This window comes from Lampetra planeri, chromosome 9 (assembly GCF_965212315.1).
Source record: "Lampetra planeri chromosome 9, kcLamPlan1.2.h2, whole genome shotgun sequence".
NCBI classification, from domain to species: domain Eukaryota; kingdom Metazoa; phylum Chordata; class Hyperoartia; order Petromyzontiformes; family Petromyzontidae; genus Lampetra; species Lampetra planeri.
Genome location: NC_136115.1, coordinates 12,984,403 through 12,996,992, shown reverse-complemented (window position 1 = coordinate 12,996,992; position 12,590 = coordinate 12,984,403).

The following is a 12,590-nucleotide window of genomic DNA, read 5'->3' as shown; positions in this document are numbered from 1 at the left end:
AGTGGTTGCACGGTGGTGTTGGCATACTGCGCAATGAATCCAGACTCTGTTTTTTTCAGTAAAGTCACGTAGGTAAAAAATAAATAAATAAAAATCACGACGTTTCGGGCGCAACACAAGCATCCTTCAGGTGGGGACAACTTAGCGCAAGCACAAACGCTCAAGTGCGTGAAGACAACCTCCGTGACCAGCACGGCATCGCGTGCGGATCCCTTCATCCAGCAGTGGATTGACAAAAGGGGCTGTAAATTTTGCCAACCTGCCACGCTACAAATACCCTGACCTGTAATCTTACCCCCCCCAACACATGTTGAGTTACTTTTTCACTTTCACACTTTCACTTTGGCTGTTCTCTGCACGGGAGTGGGTCAGACCCCGTCGCAATTAATGACGCGGTGAGGTTCATCCTCAATCTCTGATCCGATATTGAAGCAACGGAGCCTCTTCAACCGATAACAGGACCAGGACTCGTGACACCGATAAGAAGCCTTGACCTATGGGAAATAATTACATTTAACCACTGGAGCACAGTGGAATCAATCGCATATTAGCAGAGCTGCGTACAGAGAATCTGACTGCTAATTGTAAATGTGGTGGGTTTACTCTCCAATGCACCGGTGTGCTGTACTAGTAACGAATTGGCACGTTCTGTTTACGTGACAAACCTTACTAGTTGGCTGTGTCAGGTGATGGCGGTTTTAACGACACGTTTATATTTACGCGATCTAACCCCCAAAAGAAACCTGTATTATGGATGAATGCTAATTGTGAACAAGCCCAACTCCAACTGGCGTGTAGATGTCGACTGTGAAGGCGGCGCAAACTGCTCTTGTGCCCGCAGACCACGCGAGAGGAAGGGGGCGGGGGAGGCTCGGCACCGGGTTACGAAGCGGTGGAATTTGAACAGAGGGCCCCATTCACTCCTGGAGCCAGGACCCATGCCAGCCACGTCACCACACGCACCGCTCGCTCGTATCCAAGGCGCAGTCCGCACCCGAGCCATCGTCGGTTGCGCAACTCGATTGGGCGCGACCGAACGTTGGAACGTCTCTGCAACCAGTTGTGAGCCGTCGCGCTACCGGTTGCTTCACGGCTGAGGCAGACTCGGCTTTCAAGCATCTATCTGCTCGGGCGATTTAGAGTGAAGTGTTCCTTCATCGCGTGCCACGTGGTATTTGCAAACTGCGACTCGTTCAGGCACACGAAGATACAAGACCCCCCCCCCCCCCCGTGTAGCCTGGAACAGACACACGTGAAGACCGCAATGGTACACGAGGGGGTGGGTGGCCAGCACCACGCCCGGCCGCCTTTGTCTCCCCAGTGGCGATGTTTACACACCACACCAGGTACTCATTTGAGGCTGAGTCGACCTAGGGGGAAAGGCCCATGGCCGGTTCAGATAATCGTCACTGGGTGTTGGTGGCCGTGAGCGGGAATCGAACTCGGCTCGCCAGGTTCATAGGGGCCGTCCATAAATGACGTCACGCGATTTTGGACGATTTTTGACCCCCCCCCCCCCCCCCATCGTCACACGGCGTCACAAAAAGTCAGACCCCCCCCCCTCAAATATGACGTCACAAAGCTCTGCCCCCCCCCCTCAAAAAAAATTAAGCATGCTTCAAATCGCTTTAAACTATTGTCATTGTAATGTGGCGCTGCACTCTGATGTTGTAGGAGAAAACATTTCTTAACGCTAACCGCTGACTCCACCACCGCTCCCCTGACAGCACAGAGTGTCACCCACAGTCTGGGCTCCCGCCTTGAATCAATGCTGGTGAGCTGCCAGATATGGCCAAGCACAAGAACTGGTTTCTGTATTCACTGTCTGATCGGTAGGCTCGCTGGCTCGAACCTTTGCTGGTGAACTGCCAGAGGTGTACAAGTGGAATGGGGCCGTCCATAAATGACGTCACTCACCTGGGGGGGGTGGGGTGGGGGTCAGACATTTGTGACGATGTGTGACGAGCGGGGGGGGGGGTTTGAGAAATGGGACGTCACATGACAATTCGCAACTTTAAATACATACAGACAACACGTTCTAATTAATTAAATGGACTTTTTTTTATAAATGTTTTCTCCTACAACATCAGAGTGCAGCGCCACATTAAATACGCACTACAACGACAATAGTTTAAAGCGATTTGAATCATGTTTTATTTTTGGGGGGCGGAGGCAGAGCTTTGTGACGTCATATTTGAGAGAGGGGTCTGACTTTCTGTGACGCCGCGTGACGAGGGGGGTGGGGTCATTTATGGACGGCCCCAATGACAACAGAGCCTGCGTGCCGTGTGAGGGGACTAGTGGCCATGGGAGGTAATGACAGGGGAGTCAGCTGCGAGTGCGAAGGGACTGGTGGCCACGGGAGGTAATAACAGGGGAGTCAGCTGTGAGTGCGAAGGGACTGGTGGCCACGGTAGGTAATGACAGGGGAGTCAGCTGCGAGTGTGAAGGGACTGGTGGCCACGGGAGGGAATGACAGGGGAGTCAGCTGCGAGTGCGAAGGGACTGGTGGCCACGGGAGGTAATGACAGGGGAGTCAGCTGCGAGTGTGAAGGGACTGGTGGCCACGGGAGGTAATGACAGGGGAGTCAGCTGCGAGTGCGAAGGGACTGGCGGCTACGGGAATGTTCGAGAAGGGGGCGTGGTCAGGTGACGGAAGAGTACGGTGGAGTCCATAATAGAGGTTTTTGGGGGGTTAGATCGCGTAAATATATAAATGTTGTGTCGTTAAAACCTGCCACCACCTGACATATCCAACTAGTAAGGGTTGTCACGTAAAGAGAACGTGGCCAATTCGTCACTAGTACAGCACACCGGTGTGTTGGAGAGCCAAGCCACAAAATTTACAATCTGAGTACGACATTTCTCCAGTAATTACAACTAGCTTCATCAGGCGACAGCCAGATTTGTAGAAAAGTCCACCTGTTTCGTTCCTGATATAGAGGCGTAGATGTGACCGCACTTGGGTGCCCTTGCACAAAGTGTGGGGGTTAATGAGCCAACGTACATTATGTATGTGCATTATGCGCATGCGGGTTTTAACGACACATTTATATATTTACGTGATCTAACCCAAAAACCTCCAATATGGATGATATTGGTCACGAAAGCCTGCTACGTGTTAAACGGTGGAGTCTGCCGTTGGAGCGAGCGTCCAGAGTCAGCGAGAATGATCGAGAAGGGGGGCGTGGCCTCGTGTTGGTATAAAAGGGGGAGATGCGCGGGAGACTCGGGACTGTTGCAGTGGGGGTCTCCGCCTGATGTCAAGTCAACGTCGTGTCTTCAATGAAGTGCCATCTCAAGAGAAGTGTATCCAGTGGTCATTACACACACAAGGAAAACCTCCCTTCGTGTTAAGTCACAGACAGAACCGACCTGATTTCTTCTTTCGTTCACGCGTTTCGATTGGTCCTGTGTGGATCTTAAGCCCTAGAGTCTGGGTCAGTGTGAGAGGACTGGAGCTCGTGATTAGGGAGCGGGGGTAGGGCATGCGGCTGGTTGGTTAGGGGTAGAGAGAGCGGTTGGTTTAGCGGTGGTGCTGGGGCTGGTTGGTGCGTTGGTTAGGGCTTCGTAGAAGTGGTAGTAGCGACTGCTCGCCGTCTCCTACCGATGGAAACTCAGCATCACCATCTGCCGCGCGCGGCTCTCTCCACACGCGGGTGCCACGTGCGCGGCGCGTGCGTTCACCGAGGCCCAGCCTGCAGTGTGCGTGTGCCAATGACGTGTTGCGTGATGTGAACACAACAGATCCACCACCCCCCCCCCCATAGCCTGCATCGGTTGTTGGTAGCGGAGGTTGTTAGCGAGCACCTTTTAAGGAGGGGCACTACGCACGTTGGGGTGGTTACGGCCTCAACAACAACAACACAAACGACCATCCCACCGCCACCTTTGTCTCCCCGGTGCCGATGTTTCGCACACAGCCGGTGCCAGGCGCGGTACTCATTTAAGGCCGAGTCGACCTAGTCGTGGGCCCCTGATGGGTAACTCGATCTCGCGCGAGGGCGCGGCACAGACGACACAGCACTCCCTTTGAGACGCGGCGTGCGTGATTCGGGTCCGCATCGATCTCTATTCGCGTCACCGTTGTTGTCGTTGAAGCGTCGAAATGTTCGCGTGCCCAGCTCCTTTGAGATATCTCGGTGAGAGGCGCTGTACGACAACGCCTCGTCGTCTTCTTGATTGAACCCGGGATGCCGGGTTCACAGCGCAATGCGCACAACGCACCACGCAGACACGGAGCAAATAGACGCGTGGGCTAAAGTGCCCATTGAACTCTTGGCTGGCACTGAGACGTCCTAAACCCCCACCCCCACATCCCCCACCCCCTACATCCCCCCCCACATCCCCCACATCCCCCCCCCACCGCCCCACGTGGGCTCTGGTGGCCTGATCATGGAGCCAGGTTCTGTACGACGCGTTCACTCCCCCTGCCCCTCTCCACTCCCCTCTCTCCTGCCCCTGCTCTCCACTGTGCCTGCCCCTCTCCACTCCCCTCCCTCCTGCCCCTTCCCTCTCCCCTGTGCCCTGCCCCCTCTCCACTCCCCTAGCCTCTCCACTGCCCTCGCTTATTCCTCTCTACTGCCCTCATTTCTCCCCTCCTCTGACCTACCATGCCCCCCCCCCTCTCCCCCCTACTCGCCACTCTCGCGCCCCCAACATGACAATCCCAACGTGACCCACCAACCTCGTGCACGCCGCCGCATCATCAGCCATGATCAGTCCACTGCTCGATGACAGCCTTCCACCCCCCTCCACCTCCTAAAGCTGCCACCTCTCCACGATTCTGCAATCCAGTGCCAGCACATGAACCAGCCTCATCGCTCCGTCTCCCCGGTTGACGTCCTCTCGGACGCTTTCCATTCCTTGGCTGCCACTCCGTTATTGCTCTCGACCATCGTCCATCACGGTACCATTTAATTTTTGTTACTTTTTCAAATTTGAAAAATTATACCGAATATTACTCAATTGGAATACAAAGGACGCAATCATTGGCACTCACTGCGTCGTGAGACCCAGTATTTACGTATGTTGAACTTCTTTCGCGCCACGGTGGCGAAATCTTAGCTACCTCGCTTGGTATACAGGAGGGACGTGGGTTCGATCCAGACCCTGACGCCTGCTGTATATCTGGAGTTTGCGTGTCTCTCTCCCCATGGTCGCATGCATTTTTCTCCGGGGCCTCCGGTTTTTCCCTCCACATTTAGAATCAACATCACGCGATTGGAGACTTTGTCTGCTATCAATTCCCACGTGACGATGATAAGCCACTTTGTTGAGCTGTCACCTGTGAGAACGAGGTCGCGTCTGAAAATGAGCTATATCGCTCAGTGGGCCTTAACTTGTTAAATGTAAAGAATTTATTACAGTCGATCTTTCGCACCACACGTAGCCACAACCGTGCTAATTGGAGGTTAGACGGAAGCTTGTGTTGCCTCCGAAACGTCGTGATTTCATTTAGTTATTTTCATTTATTTATTTTACAATTTTCTTGCTTCTTTCGCTAAACTCACGTAGATAGAAAACTAATATTAAAAAAATTAGTTCGGAAATACTAAAATAATCATGTGTGCGTGTACACAACTAAACGCACACATGTGTGTGTCTAAGTCCATGTGTGCGTGTAAGTCGATGTGCGTGTCTGCGTCGATGTGTGTATGTGTACGTCCGTGTGTGTGTGCGTCAGTCGATGTGTTTGTGCGTGAGTCGATATGTGTGTGTGTCAGTCGATGTGTTTGTGTGTGCATCGATGTGTGTGTGTGTACGTCCATGTGTGTGTATCAGTCGATGTGTTTGTGTGTGAGTCGATGTGTGTGTATGAGTTCATGTGTGTGTGTGTGAGTGGATGTATGTATGTGTGTGTGAGTCGATGTGTGTGTGTGTGTGTAAGTCCATATGTGTGTGAGTCGATGTGAGTGTGCAAGTACATGTGTGTGTGTGGAAGTTGATGTGTGTGTGTGTAGGTCGATGTGTGTGGGTCCATGTGTGTGTGTGTAAATTCATGTATTTGTGTCTTAGTCGATATGTATGTGTGTGAGTCCATATGTGTGTGTGTGTGTAGGTCGATATGTGTGTGAGTCGATGTGTGTGTGTCTGCTGAGGCTGCGGTTCCTCAAATATTGGAGGAAGAAGTCACCCCCTGTGAGTGGCTGGCTGAGGTCCCATCCGTTGAGGAAGTACTGAAGGCCAGTCTGAGACCAGGAAAGGCACCGGGCAAAGATGATCTCCCAAGGGAAATGCTGAGGGAGTGTGGGGTTTGTGCGCAGACTGCCCTACATGACATCATAACAACAGTCTGGGCCACTGAACGGGTTTCCACAGGATTGGAAGGATGCCCTGGTGGTCCCCCTCTTTAAGAAGGAGGGCCGCACAGACTATACCAACTATAGGGGCATCTCACTCCTCAGTGTGCCGGGAAAGGTCCTGGCAAGGATTATTCAACATTGCCTTATTAGCCACGCTGAGCAGAGGCTTGCGGAGCCCCAATGCGGTTTCAGGCAAGGGCGGTCCTTCACAGATGCCATACTTTCTGTCCGTCTGCTACAGCAGAGGTGTAGGGAATTCCAACAAGACCTACATCTCTGCTTTATTGACCTGGTCAAGGCCAATGATACCATTAGTAGGCCTGGGCTCTGGGTTGTTCTTCGTGCTTTCGGAGTCCCTGACCCTCTGCTCACGCTCATTAAGGACCTTCATGATGGTGAGCAGGCCCAGGTAAAACTACGTGGCTGGGAGTCAGAGCCATTCCCTGTACACCTTGGGGTGCGGCAGGGATGTCCTCTGGCTCCAATATTATTTAACATCTATTTCAACCACGTAGTTCGTGAAGCCTTCAGTAGCTGTACTGGAGGATACTCAATCTGGTACAGATACAATGGGAGGCTGATCGATGCCCGAGTGCGGTTAAGGGATGGCTCCCTATTGGTCAACCACATTATGTATGCCAATGATTTGGTAATTGCTGCTCATTCAGAGGAGTTGTAGGCGGTGCTACTGAAACTGGAGCGTGCCAGTAAGAGGTGGGGCCTTACCATCAGCCCCACCAAAACTAAGCACCTACCTGGGTATTTTGTACAATCGGACACTCCACCCCCACAACTCCCAATCGGTGATGGGGCAGTAGTGGAGAGAGTGGAGAGTTTCCCATACCTAGGCAGTGTGCTCATGACCGGCTCCCGTTTGACAGCAGAGGTCTCACGCCGAATCAGTCGAGCGGCATTACCTTTGCTTCGGTTGCGTAACGCTGTGTGGAAGCTACCTGGTCTGTCACTCCGCAAGAAGCTTCAGGTCTTATCGGCCATGGTCATTCCCTCCCTTCTCTACGCTTGCGAAACGTGGACCCCCCTAATGGAACATCTTTGCCGATTGGAAACATGTAGGCTGGCCTGCCTTCGATCCATCCTGGGTTTACCCAGGATGGATTGTGTGAGGAGCTCACAAATCATTGAAAGGTCTGGGCAAAGTCACATCGGTGAGCTCCTGCAGCAGGCAAGGCTGCGTTGGCTGGGTCATGTAGCCCCCATGCCCAGTCACCGCATGCCTAAACAGCTTTTGTTCGACCGTATAGAGGGGGCTAAATGGGCGTGGCACGGGCTAGAGAAGAGATGGAGTGACGTGCTACAGGAGGATGTGGAACTGAGTGGACTTGCCGATGACTGGTACCAGCGGTGTCAAGATCGGCCTCTGTGGAGGAGGCTCGTGAAAGACGCTACTGGGCAGTTGGAGGCAGTCGCCCTCCAACAACAACGGAGGGCGGAGGAGCAATGCTCACAACAACGAACGGAGCGCCGGGTGGATAAAGCACAGCAAATTGGCACAGTAGGGGTCACAGGTGGTGCATCAGCCAGTTGTCTCAGTCAGTCAACCTGTGGCATCTGGGTCTGTCCCGTGACCTGCCAGCGGGCGTTCGACACTTCACGTGGCCTCAAGGTGCACATAGCCTGGCACAAGCGTCGTGGTGATGTCACCGCCACTTAGTGGCGAATGGCGGTTGTTGTTGTGTGCATCGATGTACAGTGAGGGAAAAGAGTATTTGATCCCCTGCTGATTTTGTACGTTTGCCCACTGACAAAGAAATGATCAGTCTATAATTTTAATGGTAGGTTTATTTGAACAGTGAGAGACAGAATAACAACAAAATCCAGAAAAACGCATGTCAAAAATGTTATACATTTATTTGCATTTTAATGAGGGAAATAAGTATTTGAGCCCCTCTCAATCAGAAAGATTTCTAGCTCCCAGGTGTCTTTTATACAGGTAATGAGCTGAGATTAGGAGCACACTCTTAAAGGGAGTGCTCCTAATCTCAGCTTTGTTACCTGTATAAAAGACACCTGTTCACAGAAGCAATCAATCAGATTCCAAACTCTCCACCATTCTGTCTCTCACTGTTGAAATAAACCTACCATTAAAATTATAGACTGATCATTTCTTTGTCAGTGGGCAAACGTACAAAATCAGCAGGGGATCAAATACTTTTTTCCCTCACTGTATGTGTGAGTCAATATATGTGTGTGAGACAGTCGCTGTGTTTGTGTGTGTGAGTCGATGTGTGTGTGTGTAAGTCCATTTGTGTGTGTGTGCATAACTCGATCTGTGTGTGTGTGTAAGTGCATGTGTGTGTGTAAGTCGATATATGTGTGTGAGTCGATGTGTGTGTGTAAGTCGTTGTGTGTGTGTCAGTCGCTATGTGTGTGCGTGTGTAAGTCGATGTGTGTGTGGAAGTCCATGTATGTGTGTGTAAGTGACTGTGTGTGCGTAAGTCCATGTATGTGTGTGTGAGTCGATGTGTGTGTGTCTAAGTCCATGTGTGTGTACTGTATTTGTGTATGTATTTGTTATGTTTTTTAAGGGCAGTTTAGAAATATATTTTTTACCCGGGCAACGCCGGGTACTTCCCGCTAGTAAATGATCAATGACAGCCATCCCCTCGTGGCGGCGCCTTCTTGCCCAAGCCTTCATCACTTTCTTGATGGCCAACCCAGAGTTGACAATGACCAAGCCCAGCTCTTCGGTCGTTTGATGTCTCTTCAACAACACGAACGCCAGCTCGAGTTTACCCGGTCACGCTCTGCACCTCCAACTGCCCCCCCACCCTTCTCATCTATCTCCCTTATCACCGGTAAACAAATAGATACGGGGGTGGTGGGGTGGGCGTGAGGTTGGAGTCCATGTAATGTGTGTGTGAGTCGATGTGTGTGTGAGTCGATGTGTGTGTGTGCACGACTGATATCCGCGGGCAACAGGCCCCCACGGTACGCTTACATAATGCGCACTCATACGAAGTTTTCGCCTGTGACCATAAAATGTTTAATCGCTGTGAATATTTCAGAACGTTTGGTATTCAAAAACAAATATATGTATTCTGTCTAGAGAATGCCGTGCGCTTCTACAGTACTGGACTATTCTATATAGCGCCGGGCTATCAGGAAGGAAGACGCTATGTATTGCTAGCACAGTCTGCAGTTGTTTCACAGTAGGGGAGAGAGAGGAGAGGTGTGGGGAGGGGGGAGCGATTGCTGCTGTTGCGTAATTTCAAATTTAGTGATTCATTTGCGGCAAGTATTTTTATTGTAATTTTGTTGTTGCCAAAATTGGGTCAATTTTGACAGTGATGCCACCACGTGATGGACTCCTCGCTTCGAATGACGTCAGCTGGGAGTGGGGGTCTCTAACCGGCCACTCGTGCCGAGGAGACGGCGCGAAATTCATTCGTGCGGTTCCGCAGAAATTTACCAGGGCGGCCTTCTTGATTCAAAGTTGTGCGACACGCGGCGAGGACGCGCTACTGCTGCAGTGGCATCCGACACAGCAGTCTTCGACAGTAGGAGTCTTTATTTCTTCTAGCACGAGACACGGTCTTCAAAGATTCCCTTTACTTCATGCGTCTCGAGCTCTCTTGCGTTCCCCCCCCCCCCCCCCCACTTGGATATCTCTCAAACGCCCTTTCTCGAAGATTCCTTGGCCCACTTTCCCCCCAGCCAATCACCTTGGCCCACTTTCCCCCCAGCCAATCACCTTGGCTCACTTTCCCCCCAGCCAATCACCTTGGCCCACTTTCCTTTCAGCCAAAATACCTTCCCACTTTCCCGAACCGATCCCAACCGACGCTCTCTGTCAATCATCCTCCGTTTCCCCACTCTTTCCGTTTGTATTTCCACCCTTCACAACCGTGCTTCAATGTCCCTGCCTCTAACTAAATGCCCTTTCAGGCCTGTTAAGTTGCCAATCAGAGGGGCTTGTTTTTTCTTCCTGATTAGATACATGTAAACCCATATGGTTTACCCCGTATTCTTGTACAGGGAAATTAAGTTTTCAGGGTTGCATAAAACAAACAAAAAATACTTGCATTCTTTGGGTCTTTCGGTAAAGTCACATAGATAGGTTAAAAGAAAAACAGGTCCCTGCGGGGTGGGCTGGTAGGAACGAATAACCAAAGAATATAAACATAATGTATTATTACACTTGTTTAGCCAGGAAAGCCTCACTGAGTGTAAAGGTTTTTGTAGGGTCCTGCCAAGTGTTTGCAGTAGGGGGCGATGTTGCTACACCTAATCGGACGATACGAAGGGAGAGTTTGAGGCCTAGTTCTAGGCTTTAGGCTTAGCTGTAGGCTTTAGGCCGCTGTGAGTAAATTTTTAATTTAAATGTTTTAATTATTAATGTAAAAGCTTTAAATGTAAATGTTTCTATTTAAAAACATCAGGGAATGTAACATTGTTAAACATTAACTCCCTTTCACACACGCGGGGGTATGATACGAAGGGAGAATTTGAGGCCTAGTTCTAGGCTTTAGGCCTAGCTGTAGGCTTTAGGCAGCTGTGAGTTAATTTTTAATTTAAATGTTTTAATTAAAAACTATCTGAGGGAATGAGTTAATTTTTAATTTAAATGTTTTAATTAAAAACTATCTGAGGGAATGAGTTAATTTTTAATTTAAATGTTTTAATTAAAAACTATCTCAGGGAATAAAAAAAACTATCTCAGGGAATTACACACACGCGGGGGTACGATACAAAGGGATAGTTTGAGGCCTAGTTCTAGGCTTTAAGCCTAGCTGTAGGCTTTAGGCCGCTGTGAGTTAATTTTTAATTTAGATGTTTTAATTAAAAACTATCTCAGGGAATGAGTTAATTTTTAATTAAAATGTTTTAATTAAAAACTATCTCAGGGAATAAAAAAACTATCTCAGGGAATTATAAGGGAATGTTACACTTGGTTAGCCAGGAAAGCCTCACTGAGTCTAAAGGTTTTTGTAGGGTCCTGCCAAGTGTTTGCAGTAGGGGGCGATGTTGCTACACCTAATTGGACATCGGACGGACGGACGATATAATCTATTGTAGGCTGGTTCACTTCGTTCCTACCAGTATAACAAAAAATCTATGACGTTTCGATCGCAACACAAGCGGTCGTCATCAGGAAAAGGGGGGTTAGCCTCTAAAGGCAAACTGTTTAAATTTTGATTTAAAGCTTTCGTGACTGCAGGGATTCATATTCTTGGTTCGTTCGGTAAAGTCACGTAGAAGGGAAATAATAAAATAATATAAATATAAAACAATAAAAAATTCTCACGACGTTTCGACTGCAACACAAGCAATCATCATCAGGTGTGAAATCCACAGCCTTGTTGCAGTCGAAACGTCGTGAGAATGTTTTATTGTTTTATATTCATATTATTATTTCCCTTCTACGTGACTTTACCGAAAGAACCAAGAATATGGCAAACTGTTTATGAAGGTTTAAAATGGGCGTAGCCCAAGTGTAATGTAAGTGATGGTGTATTTGTTGTGTGGGTGCTGGGACTGATATGGGATGGAGGGGTCACGCTTGTTTAGGATCACACATCCGTTTCGCCGCACTGTGTTCTCGTGATTACTGCAGCGGTGTTCTGTTCATAGGATGACAGGAATAAAACGTCCAGCAACACAGGATTATCATGAATAGGGCTAGGTTGTGGGTATTCTAGTGGTAGTGTCTTACGCAGATAATATAATGCCCATCCGCGCCCCCGCCCAAGCCAGCCTTAGCAGCAGCGTTCCGGAAAACATGAGGTGCGAAATTAATCCCCGGCAGGCTTTGGGCAGCATGATGGAGCGGACGATGGTGGCCTGGTGGTAGAGACGGAACGACGGACGGGTGGCAGGCCAAGGGAGGAAACGAGCCCTAGAGGACTAAACTCTCTCTCTCTCTAAACTATTTTTTCTTTTATTTTACTGCAGGTGTAAGGCCACCTGAGCGATATTGTTATGTATCAGAAGCGACCTGGCGATCACAAATGATAGCTCTACGAAATTGCGTGATCGCCACGTGGACATTTATAGCAGCCGAACTCCTCTAAACGCGCGATGTTGATTCTAAATGTGGAGGGGAAACCCGGAGGACCCAGAGACATAAACTCCACGCGACCGCCACCGAGAGAAAGAGACACTCAAACTCCAAATATACAGCAGGCGTCAGGGTCGGGATTTGAACCCACGACCTCCAAGCGAGATAGTGGGGGCGTCCACACAGTGGAGATGGAGCGACGAGATGAGTGCTCGCGTGCACGTGGCGCACCGGGTGGATTTCATCGCCACATCGTAGGACTGCGG